Source organism: Ursus arctos, unplaced genomic scaffold, assembly GCF_023065955.2.
Source record: "Ursus arctos isolate Adak ecotype North America unplaced genomic scaffold, UrsArc2.0 scaffold_36, whole genome shotgun sequence".
NCBI classification, from domain to species: domain Eukaryota; kingdom Metazoa; phylum Chordata; class Mammalia; order Carnivora; family Ursidae; genus Ursus; species Ursus arctos.
The window spans coordinates 14,981,485-14,993,615 of NW_026623050.1; positions in this window are offsets into that span (position 1 = coordinate 14,981,485).

Below are 12,131 nucleotides of genomic sequence, written 5' to 3' on the forward strand. Positions count from 1 at the left end.
TCAGAAAAAGGGTACGTTACCTTTTTGAAAAATAACTTTACTGGAGTTTATTTTACATATCATAAAATTTATTCATTGCAAGTGTACGATTCAATGATTTTTAGTAACTTTATCCAGTGGCGCAATCATCACCACAAGTCAGTTTTAGATCCAATGAGATCCTTCATACCCATGACAGTTCATGCTCATTTCCACCCTCGGCCCCAAGCATCCACTAATCTTTTTGTCTCTATGAATTTGCCTTTCCTGGACTTTTCACGTAAATAGGATGACACGATACGCTGTTTCCCATGTCTGGCTTCTTTCATTAAGCAGAACGTTTTGGAGGCTCATCCGTGTAGCATGCACCAGTTTCTTCCCTTTCATTAGTCAGGATTTTATTATATAAATATGCTATATTTTGGTTATTTAGTCATCAACCGATGGGCATTTAGGTTGTTTCCCATTTGAGGCCATTATGAATAATGCTGCTATGAGCATTCACGTGCAAGTCGTTATTTGGGCATATGTTTTCATTTCTCGAGATACCTAGGAGGGAAATGTTGGGTCACATGGTAGCTTTATGTTTAATTTTTTGAGAAACTGCGAAGTGTTTTCCAAAGTGGCTCCATTAACTCTTGTAAACTCCACCACGGGACTTAAAGTTCACCTCTCAGCATTTAGATGCGCCCCTGGATCTGGCTCCGCCATCCTCTCCTCAGCAGATCTAGCTGGTGACTTGAGGGGGTAGGATTACGAAAGTTAGAACCATACTTGTGTTGCCCCATGGCATCATTTTAGAAATTATTATTTTTTTTTAAGATTTTATTTATTTATTTATTTGACAGAGAGACAGCCAGCGAGAGAGGGAACACAAGCAGGGGGAGTGGGAGAGGAAGAGGCAGGCTCATAGCGGAAGAGCCTGATGTGGGGCTCGATCCCAGAACGCCGGGATCACACCCTGAGCCGAAGGCAGACGCTTAACCGCTGTGCCACCCAGGCGCCCCCATTTTAGAAATTATGGAAGATTCTCATGCAGACTCCGTATTTCCTTAAGCTCGCAATAAACAATGAACTCTCTACTTGGCTTTTCCGAACTGTGGAAATTTCTAGCATAAAGAATTTGTATTCAAGAAGGAAGTCTACCTTTGGCCCAGTTGCATGGCCACTTTGGAAATTTTTTCATGGTCATCCTGTAGGCAGCCTCACCTTGAAAGACTCTGATTCACTCTGGGTAGAATCTTATCATCATGAATGTACGAATGTCGAATATATGCCCAATACTCTGCTACGTGTTGCGGATTATAAAAAAGAAATGTTAGGTTGTCTTTCCCCTCAAAAATCTTACAACCTGGCTGTGAAGATAAAACTAAACAGATATTGGAGAAAGGGGAATCCTCTCACACTGTTGGTGGGAATGCAACCTGGTGCAGCCACTCTGGAAAATAATATGGAATTTCCTCAAAAAGTTAAAAATAGAGCTACCCTATGATGCAGCAATTGCACTACTAGGTGTTTACCCAAAGGATACAAAAATTCGATTGATGAATGGATAAAGAAGATGTGAGATACACAAACACACACACACACACACACACACACACACACAGTGCAATATTACTGACCCATAAAAAAAGAATGAAATCTAGCCATTTGCAATGACATGGATGGATCTAGAGGGTATAATGCTAAGTGAAATAAGTCAGAGAAAGACAAATACCATATGATCTCACTCATACGTGGAATTTAATCAAATGAGCAAAGGGAAAAAAGAGAGAGAGAGTCAAACCAAGAAACAGACTCTGACCTATAGAGAATACACTGATGGTGGGGGGGTGGTGATTGGTTAAATAGGTGATTGGAGATGAAGGAGGGCACAGGGTGTTGTATGAAAGTGTTGAATCTCTATATTGTACACCTGAAACTGATACTATACTGTACGTAAACTAACTGGAATTTAAGTAAAAACTTAAAACAACACTAAATACATACTACAGAACAATTGAGGACTCAACAGATTGGGGATGACAGTAGTGTGGGTTGGGATAATGAACTAGAAAAAGTAAATCATACAAGAAAAGGAAGGCAGAGGCTCTGGGATTTATTTTTCTGTTGAGGACTTACTATGTGTCAGGCATTCTTTTAGTTCCTGGGTATATAGCAATGAACAAAGTAGACAAAATTCCTACATTCTAGAGACCTTACGTTCTGGGAGGACGTGACACTAAATGGGACAGGGGAGTTGGGCATATGTATACAAATTAAAATAAGGTGGGCAGAGGGGTGCCTGGGTGGCTCAGTGGGTTAAGTCTCTGACTTCGGCTCAGGTCATGATCCTGGGTCCCGGGAATGAATCCCCCATGGGGCTCTGCAATCAGGGGGGAAGTCTGCTTCTCCCTCCCTCTGCCCCCCACCCTTGCTCATGCTCTCTCTCTTTCTCTCATATAAATAAATAAAATCTTAAAAAATTAAATGAAATGGGATGCTCAGGGACCATACATCTTAGAAGGCGGTATTTATACAGGTACGCCCACTTTCCAAAAGTTGGCATCACACCATTTTGCTTTTACGAAAGACCTGTTTTGTGCCTGTTTTCACTAACGAAAAGAAATCCAACGAGAATTTTTTTTAAAAGATTTTATTTATTCATTTGACAGAGAGAGAGCACGGAGCAGAGGGAGAGGAAGAAGCAGGCTCCCTGCAGACCACAACATGGGACTTGATCCCAGGACCCTGGGATCATGACCTGAGCTGAAGGCAGACACTTAACTGACTGAGCCACCCAGGGGTCCCTCAAAGAGAATTTTTGCTTTTACAAAGAAAAGCCATTACCTTACTAACAGTCTTTCGTGAAAGCAAAGTGGCATAAAACAAAGTTTCGGGAAGTGGGGATACTTTTCACATTATGCCATTTCAGCTCATGAAAAGTTTCACAGGAACACTCTACTCTCAGAGAGCAGGAGGAGCCTGTTTCTCTGAGAAAAGAGCGAGGAGATGAAGGCTTCAGTCCTGTGGCCTCCAGAGGAGTGCTTCAAGCCCAGGATTCAGCAAGCACGGTGGCCTGAGGAGGAACGTGCCTGCCAAGTTTGAGAAACTGCAGAGACAGTGTAGCTGGGCTGAGGGAGCAAGGAAGTGAATACCGGTGATTGGGTCAGAAAGGCAATGGGGGAACCGTCTGGGCAGGGCCTGGCAGATCATTTTAAGAAGGTGTCTTCTGCCCTGAGTGAGAGGGGAATCCAATGAAGGGCTTTGAGTAGAGGAGTGAGATAATGGACTTGCTTTAACAGAATCACTGTGGCAGTGTGCTAGGAGCAGACTGAGGATAAACCGAGGGTTGGAAGCGTGGAGATCAATTAGGAGGCTGCTGAAATAATCTCTCAGGAGACAATGGGGATTTGAAACAGGATGGTTGCCGTGGAGGTGGTGAGCCGTGGTTGGCGTGGTTGATTTTTTAGAAATATATTTTTTGGGGGGCGCCTGGGTGGCACAGCGGTTAAGCGTCTGCCTTCGGCTCAGGGCGTGATCCCTGTGTTCTGGGATCGAGTCCCACATCAGGCTCCTCCGCTGGGAGCCTGCTTCTTCCTCTCCCACTCCCCCTGCTTTGTGTTCCCTCTCTCGCTGGCCGTCTCTGTCTCTGTCAAATAAATAAATAAAATCTTAAAAAAAAAAGAAATACATATTTTTGGACCATAAATGGCTACTCTCTAGTTTTATTTTATTAAAAAAAAATGAAGTAAGCTCTATGCCCATTGTGGGGCTTGACCGCATGACCCTGAGACCAAGAGTTGTGTGCTCTACCAACTGAGCCAGCCAGGTGCCCCTGACATGGTCGTATTTTGAAGCAAGGAGCCTCCATGAACACAAGACAGGTGTTCAGAGAACACTGAAGAACCATAGTTGACTAGTAGAGAGAATGCTAAATGGGGAACGGTTAAAGATGAGGCTGAGTAATCATGGTAGGATTGAATTTGGTAGGGTATGTAAAGGAGACTGGAGTCAGAAAAATAGGGACTTACCCTAGGGTATAAGTCTGCTTGGGTTGCCATAACTAAGTACCACAGACTGGGTGACTTAACGGAAGTTTATTTTCTCATAGTTCTGGAGGATAGAAGGGTGATATCTAGGTGCTGGCCAGTGGGTCCTTGGTGAGAAATTTCTTGCTGGCTTGTAGGCAGCCACCTTCTCACTACGGCCTCACATGACCTTTCCTCTGCTCTGGCTACAGAGAAAAAGCTTAGGGCTCTCTTCCTCTTCTTATTAGGACACCAATAGCATTGCATTAGTGCCCCACCTTTATAATCGCATTTTACTTTAATTCCTCCTGGAAGGCCCTATCTCCAAACACAGTAACGTTAGGGATTATGACTTCAGTTTGTGAGTTTGCAACAGACACCCTTCAGACCACAGCAATGTGGTTCCTAAGTAGAGAGTTCCAGGGAGACAAATCTGATACTGGCTACCAGCATGAACTGAAAGAGAAAAGTCTAGGAGACGGATTTAGAAGCTATACCGTGACGGTGAAGACAAGGGATATTGCAAGCCTTGACTGAAGGGGTAGAGAGGTTAGCTAGCCAGCAGGCCAGAGCTGAAGTGGAATTTCCTCGCTCTGCTACCACATTTTTTTATAGAAAAGGACTTTTGCATCTTTATTCCCATTTATTTTATTATTGAACATATACAGAGCACATACCAAAGAGTATACTAGGCATACAGATCTCCATTTGCCTATCCGTGCACACACACGCACTCAACTGTATGTATTCTCACTCCCCAACACCCACTTGTGCATACCTGTATTCATCTACGAAATAGTAATTCAAGGATGCAAATGAAGAAGAAAAAGAATAAGTTCGAAATATGAGTTTGTGAGAGAAAAGACTGCTAGGGAGGAGGGAGAGTCAAGAGTGTGACAGTTGGGGCGCCTGGGTGGCACAGAGGTTGGGCGTCTGCCTTCGGCTCAGGGCGCGATCCCGGCGTTATGGGATCGAGCCCCACATCAGGCTCCTCCACTATGAGCCTGCTTCTTCCTCTCCCACTCCCCCTGCTTGTGTTCCCTCTCTCGCTGGCTGTCTCTGTCTCTGTCGAATAAATAAAATCTTTAAAAAAAAAAAAGAGTGTGACAGTTAAGAGAGAGGGTAATGTCAGGATTGCTGAAGCCCAGGGGAGGATCCATGACTACATGTGATGAATTTCTCTTCATCCTATTGTGGGAACCAAGTTACAGACATTTTCCACTACTCCCTGGATACAGATCATACTAAAACCCAGTGTTGTATAAACGGGCATATGTGGCATATGAAGTAGAGGTATCATCTTTGTTCAGGTTTACATGAAGAAGTCACCCAGCCAAGGGGAGCTCCTGGCTTTTACTGCGATGGACAATGTCTGCTGACCCTGTTCTGTTAGAGTAGCCTGGGTCGAATATGGATAGGACTCTCCAGAAGGGAGACTCGAAAGAAACAACTAAAAGGTAAGACAGGCAATATGCTGTTTGAGCTAATACCGCGGGTAAGCTGACCGGGGCGTACCAAGAGTTGAAGGGCAATGTGCGGGAAGAGAAGTGACGGGTGTTGCGCAGAGTCGAAGTCAGGTAGTGTAAAGGTAGGCCTCTGGCCTCTGGAGTCAGGCTGACCTAGGTCTGAATCTCAGCTTCCCCACTTGGCAGTGTGACTTTGAACACACTATTTAGCCTTCATGTCCCTACGTTCCACTAAGTGAAAGGAACCTGGAGAAGAAGACTACTTATCTCACAGGTTGCTGTGAAGATTAAATGTAATAATGTGTACAAAGCATTCAGTGTAGCATGGTCCATAATAGGCATTAAAATAATTAAGTGTTGGAAGTTCTCCCTTAATATCCAAAAGAGAAAACCTTCACAGCGCTAAAAATAATAAGCGTTAAGCTTTCTGTGGAGTTTAGTTTAAAAAATCTAACCAGCTTATAGGTCTTTAGAATGGTGGGAGTATCTCAGTCAAAAAAAATTTTCATCAAACGTCCCACTGGTAGAATGAGTTTTCTCACAATCCTGTTCTTTGTGAGAGTGCATATGGAATGCAGCAGAACTAGACAGGAATCCCGCTCCGAGTTTGCTGACCACCAGATGCATGATGACATTTTCCCAAGATATTTATTTGCTCGATTTTTTTGTCCCCAAATAATGAGTCATTATTGTGAGATATTGTTTATTGTAAAACCCCTGTGTTCCTGCCATACATACCAAAACAAAAGGTCACTTTACAGGCACTTTATGTTACAGTCAAGAACAAAAGAAAATAACATAATGCTGTGAAATGTCATCCTGTAGCATGGTGGACACTGTCTTGCTGTGCCTTTTTTATATCGGCTTGAAATATGCATATTAGGAACAAAGCAAGTGGAACAGTACTTGGACCCCACTTATGCAAAAATGATATGCCTTTATATGCACAGATAATTTCTGGAAGGGCAGAACATAACCTGTTGATAGCAATTCTATCTAAGGTCAGGACTCCCTTGCTTTTCATGACATACCCCTAGGTACTCCTGAGTTTAATTTTTAAATGAACATACAGTATTTGCAGAATAATTTCCTAAGCCATATGAAAATGTATACAGAAAAAACTTCACACTGCCAGATTAAGAGTAGGTTTCAATGCTCTAGGTGCAATTTAGGGAGAAAGGATAAAATATTGTCATCTGAAATTGTCTTTCAAAATAAAAGACAAAGATAAATAAATGTACGTGTGTGTGTGTGTCCACATAACTATTGATTATGGCAATTGCTTATAGCCTAATACACGTTGAGAACAAGGAGTTCCCACTAAGAAGTACCTCCAAGCACTCTCATGATTACTCTGTAAATGTGGGCGGTCGAGCTGCAGCGTTTCACTAAAATGAGGCAACCCAATGGAGTTCAGTCCAGAAGAAACCTTCTGACACAGGTTCCAGCCATACTTCTTGGTGATAGGGATGCCCATGTGGTTGTCTCAACCTAGTTGTCCATCTGGCTATATCCTGGGTGCCTCATTCAATTCTGCTCAACACTTTTCCTTCAGTGAGTCAGAATAATGACTCTAAGGGCTGTAGCCGTATCCTAAGGGGAATGGATTCCCCGTCCCTATGTTGCCTGGGCATTTTGCTTTTTATCCTGCACCCACACCCCATCTCTTAACTATCGTGACAGAAGAGCCAAATGACTTCTATAACCTAATTTGTCTGCATTCTTATATAAAGATGGACATTTAGGGGCGCCTGGGTGGCACAGCGGTTAAGCGTCTGCCTTCGGCTCAGGGCGTGATCCCGGCGTTACGGGATCGAGCCCCACATCAGGCTCTTCCGCTATGAGCCTGCTTCTTCCTCTCCCACTCCCCCTGCTTGTGTTCCCTCTCTCGCTGGCTGTCTCTATCTCTGTCGAATAAATAAATAAAATCTTTAAAAAATAAAAAAAATAAAAAAAATAAAAAAAATAAAGATGGACATTTAACTAAAGAAAAATTTAAATTTCTTGGTAAGAAATTGCTTGATATGGGAGGGTATATGGGGGTAAACCAGAGGATGAAGTCACAAGTTCCCTCCTAAAACTGAATGACAAACAAAGTCCAAATTAGAATCAGAATAAGCATTCTTAAAGCTTAGGGAAAAACCTTCCAAAAAGCAGGAGTCTTAGCTAAGACATGACAAAACGCCAGTTTTTGATAGAGTCCTTCTAAGGTAAGCAGATAGCTACGATCTTCTCTGCAAATGTCTTCAGTAAATATACAAAATGAAATGATGCAGAAACTCGTAGGTCCTCTACCCACACAGTAATCATTTTTAACTGCTCCATGGATAGTGAGCCTATATATGGGCAGTGTGAGAAGAGTTTATGGAGGAAAAAGCCTTACTTTGTTCAGATTAACAGAAAGAGACCACATGGCCAACATGAACTCCCTGCTTTCACTTCACAGGACAGAGTCTGTTAAACCCTCTCCTAGAAGGATGGTTTGGGATGAATGAGGACAAGACTTTCTGTAAAAGAGATTCAAAAGAAAATAGCAAAAAATCTCTCTTCTGTCATTGTGAACCTATCGGTCTCATCTGACCCTGTCCGTATCTTACAGCGCCATCTTACAATCTATCCCTCTATGCCTGATTTCCCAGAATAGTAGCACTGTAAAAAACCAAACCCTTAAATATGTTAATTCAAAGTCAACAACACAGAGGAAACTGGCTGGATTTTGTTCGTGGCTCAAGTACAAAGTATACATTATCAATAAGTGCCTGGAGAAAAAAACGAGAGAGAAGACTTGCAGTAAAGTGATTGAACTGCTTGGATTCGTTTCCATTTTTGACTATTCTGATCATAGGTGTCCCAACTTTAGTTTACGCTAGATTATCTGCCCAGCTTTTTTCTTTCTTCCCCGTATTGTAAGCAGACAAGCAAAACTGGTGGTGGGGATGGCGGGCCCCAAGTCTGTACCACTGGAGAGGCAGGACTCTAGGAAGAGCTGGTGATCCTGCTAAAAGAAGCTGGGCGGGGGGAGGGAGGCGGTGAGGTAAGGGAATAACTTACCAGGGAAGGGAGAGAAACAAACAGAGGAAGAACCAGAGAGGTCCCTTTACTTGGATCTGGACAGCATAATGTGGAAGACACATTACAGTGGGAGCTTTAGGCAGCTGGTACCAGTTGGCTATGAGGAACCACAGAAAGTTTAGTCAATTTTATGAGAATGTTAGACGATTATCTGCAATGAGTAATATTCAAACCCTGTATAGCACTGTACCTTCACATTTGAAATTATATGAAACCCCTCCTTACCTTGTGTTCCCCAATGGAAAGGTTAAAGTGGACACGGATTTAGTTCTTTTTTTTTTTTTTTTTTTAAAGATTTTATTTGTTTATTTGACAGAGATAGAGACAGCCAGCGAGAGAGGGAACACAGGAGGGGAGTGGGAGAGGAAGAAGCAGGCTCCCAGCAGAGGAGCCTGATGTGGGGCTCGATCCCGGAACGCCAGGATCACGCCCTGAGCCGAAGGCAGACGCTTTAACGACTGCGCTACCCAGGCGCCCCGGATTTAGTTCTTAAGTTGATTCTCATTGTTTGCAGAGTCCATATTCGCGAATTCACCTGCTTGCTAAAATTTATCTGTAGCTTGAAAATCAGTACTCCTGGTGCTTTCATGGTCATTCATAGACATGCATATTTAGTCCCATGTTTTTTGTAGTTCGGTGCTTTGGGTTGGTGACTTCCCTATTTAAAATGATCCCAGGCACAGTGGTGAAGTACTCTCTTGTGTTCCTAAGTCCAAGAGGGCTGTGATGTGCCTTGAAAGGAAACATGTATGTTAGGTAAGCTTTGTTCAGGCCTGAATTCGTGCTGTTGGCCATGAGTTCAATGCTAATGAACTAATATGAATTAAATAAGATGTCTTTAAACAAAACACACATAAAACAAGATTACGTTTTGATCTGTTAATTAACTGGCTCACGGGAACCTCGCCCTATATTTCTTCCAAGTTCTTCTTAGAGAATAACTTCATGGTTGGGTGTATTAGTTTCCTAGAATAGCTATAACAAATTACCACAACGTTGGCGGCTCACAACAGAAATTTTTTCTCTCGCAGCTCTGGAGCCAGAAGTCCAAAATCAAAGTATTAGCAGGGCCACACGTCTTCCATAGGTTTTAGGAGAAAATTCTTCCTTGCCTTTCTCCTAGCTTTTGGTGGCTCTTGGCATTCTTTGGCATGTGGCAGGTGGCCGCATAACTCCGATGTCTGCCTCTGTCTTCACATTGCCGACTTCTTTGTGTATCTCTCTCTGTCCAGAGGTCCTTCTCCATTTGCTTATAAAGACCCCAGTTAGTAAGTTGAGGGTCCATCCTAAATCCAGGACATTTTTATGTTGAGATGTTTAACTAATTACATCTGTAAACACCCTGCTTCCAAATAGGTCACATTCTGCAGTCTAAGCGTACCTGAGTTTTAGGAGGATACTATTCCACTCACTACATTAGTTTTAATAATAGATTACATACAGTTAAAGAGAGAATAAAAGCCTTGGGAAATGGGCAAAAGCATATCCAAGATAAAGTGTAGGAAGGCCAAAAAAAAAAAAAAAAAGGAATAAAAATCAAAATTAGGGTAAGAGATACAGATGAGAAGGTCTAACTCTGTTTTTTGTTTTTGTTTCTTGTGGGCTTTTTTGAGTCTCAGAAGGAAAGGAGAGGGAAAACAGGGCAGAAGAAATACTTGAAAAGACAATGGTTAATATTCTGCTAAAACTGGTGAAAGATGTCAAGGCACAGATATAAGAGACCTGATAAAAGCCAATTGCAATTATTTTTTGAGAGGTCTACATCTAGAAACATCATAGTAAAACTGTAGAAAATCAAAGACAAAGAGAACAATATAAAAGCAGCCAAAGGAAAAATGACTGATAATCTTCAAAGGCAAAACAATGAAGATGAAGTTGACAGTTGACTCCTCAGTAGAAACATTAAAAATGGGTGAAGATGGTCAAAAGGTACGAACTTCCAGTTATAAATAATTAAGTTCTGGGTATTAATGTACAGCCTAGTGACTATAGTTAATAATACTGTATTGTATATTTGAAAGTTGCTAAGAGAGTGGATCTTAAAATTCTCATCACACAAAATAAATGTAACTAAGCAAGGTGATAGATGTTAACTAAAGTTATTGTGGTAATCATTTTGCAATATATATATATATATATATCAAATAATTATCTTGTACACTTTTTTTTCCCTAAGATTTTATTTATTTATTTGACAGAGACAGCCAGCGAGAGAGGGAACACAAGCAGGGGGAGTGGGAGAGGAAGAAGCAGGCTCATAGCAGAGGAGCCTGATGTGGGGCTCGATCCCAGAACGCCGGGATCACGCCCTGAGCCAAAGGCAGACGCTTAACGACTGAGCCACCCAGGCGCTCCTCTTGTACACCTTAAACTAATGTAATGTTATATGTCAATTTTATCTGATAAAACTGGGAAAAGAAGAAATAACAAAAAGCACAAAAACTGAAGTATGATCAATGTACTGAAAGGAAAATAAAATGACAGCAAACTTAGAATTCTATACCCAGTGAAAATACCCTTCAAAAATGAAGATGAAATAAAGATATTTTCAGATAAACAAAAACCAAGAGAATTCATCATCATCAGGTCTAGTTAGTATTAGGCTTATTTCTTTAGTAAGAAAATACCAATGAGTGTTCTGCAGGCAGAAGGAAAAATGATCCCAGATGGAAAGTCAGAAATGCAAGAAGGAATAAGGAGCAAGACTATTGTAAGGGCGCCTGGGTGGCTCAGCCATTAAGCGTCTGCCTTCTGCTCAGAGCGTGATCCCAGGGTCCTGGGATCGAACCACGCATTGGGCTCCCTGCTCGGCAGGAAGCCTGCTTCTCCCTCTCACACTCCCTTTGCTTGTGTTCCCTCTCTCGCTGTCTCTCTCTGTCAAATAAATAAATAAATAAATAAGAGCAAGACTATTGGAAAATATGCAGGTAAAACAAAATACTGACTATATAAAATGACAACAAAGTTCTCTGCAATGTACAGAGACATTAAAATTTCATAAATCAAGAATCCATGCTGTAATCTCTAGAATAACCACTAAAAGAATGGTCAAAGTGCATATAACTTCCAAAAAGATAAAAGGAAAACAATACACTAAGGAGAGGTAATAAGTCTGCAACATTTAATGAATGGGTTACATAATAGAATAAATATACCTGAAGAACAAATTAGTAAACTGAATATAGGTCATAAAGGCAGACAGATCAAGAAGAGGGAAAAGTTGGAAAGAATAGAAAAAAAATTAAATACATGAGGGTGCCTCGGCGCCTCAGTAGTTTGAGCGTCTGAGTCTTGGTTTTGGCTCAGGTCATGATCTCAGGGTTGTGAGATCGGACTCTATGCTCAGTGCAGTGTCTACTTGAGATTCTCCCACTCCCTCTGCTTGCTTGCACACACGTGTGATCTCTCTCTCTCTCTCAAATAAACGAGTCTTTAAAAAAAGCTAAATACATGAAAGACAAGAGTAAAAGTGTCAACACACACTTAATAGGTTTTCAGGGATGAAAGAAAGGAGTAAATGCTAGGGAAGAGATCTTTTAAGAAGTAATGACAATTTTCTAGAATTAAATACAGATATAAGTCTTTATATTGAAAGAATGCC